Here is a 4,933-nt window from a genome sequence, read left to right on the forward strand (position 1 = left end):
ACTACCGCAGCTCACCACACTGTCTCTGCCTCTGCCGCCATCTTGGATCCTGCATATTGTGTTTTATAAAGACAGGATGGCAGCAGAATCAACAAACAGATAAAGCGGTGGTTTAACAAATTTGTCTTGCCACATTTAATGTTGTAATTAATGATTGAATTTTATTTAATAATGAAGAATCTTGGTCAGATATTAAAAAGGAATGTGACATCATTCACAAAGCATAATTCAAGTCTCTCCTGAGTGAAACCAGATGTACAATTTTCCTGCTCAAAAGTGAAATTAAATAATAAGGTTTGAGTAAGACAGGAGAAGAAAGAATTATAAAAACCAGAACTTATCAATAGTGCCAAATGTTTCTGAGAGCCAGGTTAGATGAAGTCTGTCAGATGCCAATTTGATTAGAGACATAAAAAGCTCAGAGGTGAACTTAGAGAATGTTGGCTAGGCTGGTGGAGTGAATGGGAGCCAATGAAATGGAGAGAATGAACTATTTTAAGAGGCTTGAGAAATAAATATATATATATATATAGTAAGTAACTGGTAGAACATAAGAGGCAATAAACAGTACAATGACAAAAGGAGACAACATTGATGTTAAGGATTTAATTTTACTTGGGACCGCAGTCAAAATCCATGGAAGCATCAGTCCAGAAATTGAAGGACAATGCTTTGGGAGAATTGATTTTTCTTAAAAAAAATTAGCTTCTACTCTTCTGCTCTTTTACGTGCATCTCTGTTTGCCTCCACCTTCCACGTCACTGCCATGGCAGAAGTTGATGTTGCGCTGATTGGATTGGCCGTCATGGGCCAGAACTTAATTTTGAACATGAATGACCATGGCTTTGTGGTCTGTGCTTTTAACAGAACAGTCTCCAAAGTCAATGATTTCTTTGCCAATGAGGCAAAGGGAACGAAAGTGGTTGGTGTTCCCTCCTTGAAGGAGATGGTCTCCAAGCTCAAGACACCTCGGAGGATCATACTTCTTGGGAAGGCGGGTCAAGCCGTTGACAATTTCATTGAAAAATAGGTGCCATTGTTAGTTTCTGGTGACATGATCATTGATGGAGGGAATTCTGAATACAGGGATTCCACAAGAAGATGTCGGGACCTCAAAGCCAAGGGAATCTTGTTTGTGGGGACTGGAGTTGGTGGTGGAGAGGCTGGGGCCCGATAGGGCCCATCACTCATGCCTGGAGAGAACAAAGAAGCTTGGCCCCACATTAAGATAATCCTCCAAGGCATAGCTGCAAAAGTGGGAACTGGAGAACCCTTCTGTGACTGGTGGGAGATGAGGGAGCAGGACACTTGGTGAAGATGGTTCACAATGGGATCGAGTATGGTGACATGCTTCTCATCTGTGAGGCTTATCACCTGATGAAAGACATTCTGGGCCTGGAGCATGACGAGATGGCAAAGGCATTTGAGGAGTGGAATAAGACAGAACTAGACTCCTTCCTGATTGAAATCATAGCCAATATCCTCAAGTTCCAAGATACAGATGGCAAACATCTGCTGCCAAAGATCAGGGACAGTGTGGGGCAGAGGGGCACCGGGAAGTGGACAGCTATCTCCGCCCTGGAGTACCGGTCACCCTCATTGACGTTGTATGAAGAGGACGACACGTTGACACCATGGCCTGTCCAGTTAGTGTGGATGAACTGTCCTGGTTTGGCTAAGAGTTCATAGGTGTGAGCCTTAAAGTAGTCCCGCTGAGTCTGAATTAAGTTGGCCAGCAGCAGCTCATGTCACCCTGTGACAGCATACCTGCCACCCTCATTGGCGAGGCTGTCCTTGCTCGATGCTTGTCATCACTGAAGGATGAGAGGATACAAGCTAGCAAAAACCTGATGGGTCATCCAAAGGCCAAATTTGGAGGAGATAAGAAAGCATTCCTGGGGGTCATTTGGAAGGCCCTCTATGCTTCTAAGATTATCTCTTACGCTCAAGGCTCCATGCTGCTACGACAGGCAGCCACTGAATTTGGACCCTCAACTATGGTGGCATTGTGCTGATGTGGAGAGGCAGTTGCGTCATCAGAAGTGTATTCCTGGGGAAGATAAAGGATGCATTTGATAGAAACCCAGACCTTCAGAATCTACTGCTTGATGATTTCTTTAAGTCTGCTGTTGAAAACTGCCAGGACTCCTGGAGGCGGGCCATCAGCACAGGCGTCCTGATGGGCATCCCCATGTCCTGCTTCACCACCGCACTTTCCTTCTACGACGGGTACAGACGTGAGCTGCTGCCGGCCAACCTTGTTCAGGCTCAGCGGGACTACTTTAAGGCTCACACCTGTGGGCTCTTAGCCAAACCAGGACAGTTCATCCACAGTAACTGGACAGACCATGGTGGCAACGTGTCGTCCTCTTCATACAGTGCCTAACTAGAGCACAGCTGCTGTCCACAATTCCACAAGGCAGGACATTCCACCTGCCCACAACACTGCTTCCATGGCCCCTTGCCCTACTTTCTGCTCAGATTTTATGAAACAAAGTGTTGTAAGAGACTCCTGAACAATCAGACAGTTCATCTGTAAGTAGTTCTGTGAGAACTGTCTTGCCCTCTGCCCTTGCCTCGGGACTGTCCAGGAACTGACCACATGCAGGACGGTGGGAAGCAGCTCCTTAAAGCAGCTGTCTGCCACGTGACCTGTGTGGAGGATGAGGCCCTGAAAGCTGCTCTGTTCTGGGCAGCAGCTCTTAGCACACAGATGGGAAAGGTTTTGATGAATTTGATGTAACTGGAACCTTTGTATCATGCAGCTAAAAAATGTTTCCCCTCTACCTAATAAAATCTCCATTATATTTTTTAAAAAAATGAATGCTATACCTTTGAAGACTAAGTTACACCTGATAACAGTCATCTTATACACAAGACAAAGCTGGACAGTGAATAAAGAAGTCTGAAGAAATGATGCAATGCAATATTGGTGTTAGAGCAGAATATTAAACATATTATGGGCTGTCAGCAGAATGAACATAACCTGTCTTTGGAAAAAGTACAGCCAGAATGTATCAAAGAAGTTAGGATAATGAGACTTCATCTCTCATACTCTGGGTATGTTATTAGGGGAGAAAAAATCCAAAAGCGGTCTCTAGTGAAGGGCATTATGCTTAAGTAGAGCATCAGTGGTAAAGAGGAAGACTGTGCAATGAAACTAGTGTAACCTTATAAACAGTGGGTCAAACATAGTAACAGTTGTAAGCCTGGCAAAGGATCTGACAGTGTTTTCTTCTTTTGTCTGTTGGGTAATTTGCAAGTTACATGTAATCTCAAAGCACCTACCAACAATAATGAAAAAAAATGGGCTTTAAGAAAAGCTTTAAAAAGTGGATGAAAATTGAATATGTTTATATGTTTTTAAAAAGGAGGAGGGGGAAAAGGCAAAGGTTATAAGTAGCAAAAACAAAGGAAGAGAATTTCCATAGAACAATATATGGAGAAGCACTCCAAGCCTAGAGATATATTTGGAATAAATTCTTGACACTCTAAAAAAAGTTCATTTATAGTTTGTAAAGCAAGCCTAAAATAAATTGGAATAACAGAAATAGTAGAAAATGTGCATGTAATAAAGAGGGATATAATGATAAGTTGTTAAGCCTTTGTCTTCCATAGTTTGAAATGAATTTATAAAATACATTAAATAAGCTGAGAAAATATTAAGTAGGTTGATCACAGTAGTAATGAGTTTTAAGTTTTATGAAATGCTCCAATAATTAGATCAAGTTTTTGAGTGGGAAGTGAGTGATTATCCTTACAGCTAGAAAATATTCATGAAACTTATAACAAGGATGTTATTAAAGTGTTCAGATAAATATCATTCCAGCTCAGAATAATAACATTGCATTTATCATCCTGAATCTCAATAAAATTTTCCTCCAGATTTTTTTATGGAAACAAAAAGTCTACATAAAAAGTTCACAGTTTCTCCATTAGAACTTCAGCAACTCTACTTAGCTTGAAAAAACAAGTTTTGAATAGTTGAGAAATAGTGAAACTGTTATATATAAGTATAATTAAAGAAATCATCTATTTAACAATTTTTATTCAGTGTAACCATTTCTTTACTTTTCACATAATAATGTAATTATATAAAAGTTTAGTTAATTGCCTAAAATTAGCCATATCATTCCATCTTTTTGTTATTCATACTACTATAAGAAAGAGATAAATATCTGTACGTAAAACTTAGTTGACACCAATAAAATTTCTTCTTTTATAAAATTCATGATATAGTGATTTTAGTAAAAATCTAAAACTGAAAATTCTAAGTTCTATCATAGGAATGGGATTTTTCTTCACATAAAAATACAAATAACAGCTTATATTTCAAGCTTTATTATTGTCAGTGAAGTCATCTGCTATGCTTACTATTTTACAGATACAGTATTGTTTGTATTCTTTTGACTATTAGGAAAAGTATTACTTTTGACTCATATTATGCATTTCCTGTCTCCACCAGCTTCCTTCAGGGGGAACCCCCAACACTTGGACTTCCTTCAGGGCTTGCTCATAGTTCCTGGGCATAAAGTGAGCAAGCAGTGGTAGAGGGGAAAAAACCAAACAAAAAACCCCCACATTTTCCACCTGTCTCCACCATCTTTTTTATACAACTCCCAACCCTTTGACTTCTGCCAGGCTTTGCTCACAGATACTGGGCTTAGAACAAGCAAGCAGCAACAAAATAATAAAACAATTTCCACCAATCTCTACTTTGGGTCTTCCAGCCACAGGCCCCAGGAATGAATGTGGAGCACCAGAATACCAGATCTAGGTGTGACATCACCCTCACCTGCAATGTTATCCTGCTATATCTATCAGCTGTGCACCTCGGCTGAAAGAACAGAGACACTAAGAACAAAACAAAACAAAACAAAACACTTAGCCACAGGAAGATGGTTTCAGAACAGTAGCTCAGGTAAAAGGATCT

General features: G+C 40.4%; 1 pseudogene; it reads left to right on the forward strand.

Moving 5' to 3' along the window:
* Positions 1 to 766: 766 nt before the first annotated feature.
* On the forward strand, positions 767 to 2,386 carry LOC102871024 (annotated as a pseudogene).
* The last annotated feature ends 2,547 nt before the right edge of the window (positions 2,387 to 4,933 follow it).

This window comes from Elephantulus edwardii, unplaced genomic scaffold (genome assembly GCF_000299155.1).
Source record: "Elephantulus edwardii isolate Elephantulus edwardi_28Jun2011 unplaced genomic scaffold, EleEdw1.0 scaffold00021, whole genome shotgun sequence".
Classification (NCBI taxonomy): domain Eukaryota; kingdom Metazoa; phylum Chordata; class Mammalia; order Macroscelidea; family Macroscelididae; genus Elephantulus; species Elephantulus edwardii.